Consider the following 525-nt stretch of genomic DNA (forward strand, 5'->3'; position numbering starts at 1 on the left):
TTGTACTTTTTTTGTCCTGGCAGTATAAATTACTTCCCTCTTTCGTCGTATAGAAAAGAGCAGCATGAACATTATGCACAATTTTTCCTTTGTGTTTTATGGAAGAAAGGAATTAATACGGGTTTGGAATGACATAAGGGTGCATAAACAATGACAGAATTTTCATTTTGGATGAACTATCCCTTTAACCAACAGCAAGAGTATGAAATACTGAAAATTTTCAAACATTGATCCGTTTCATACCCCCAATGTTAAACGTGAGAGTCTCAAGTTTGTTTTTAACCCTCCTATGGTATTGAAAAATGGCACCTCCCTTTGGTATTCACGGTCATTTTTGACCAGAAGGGTCAATCGCGCATGGTGGCGTGGTTACTCAACTCAATCCGGGTGGCGGAGGATGAATCTCAGTTGCCTCCGTTTCTGAGACCGTCAATCCGCGCATCTTATCACGTGACTCGTTGTGCATGACACCACGGAGACTCACAGCATGTGGAGACTCATGCTACTCTCCATGATCCACGCACA

This window comes from Myxocyprinus asiaticus, chromosome 9 (genome assembly GCF_019703515.2).
Source record: "Myxocyprinus asiaticus isolate MX2 ecotype Aquarium Trade chromosome 9, UBuf_Myxa_2, whole genome shotgun sequence".
Classification (NCBI taxonomy): Eukaryota; Metazoa; Chordata; class Actinopteri; order Cypriniformes; family Catostomidae; genus Myxocyprinus; species Myxocyprinus asiaticus.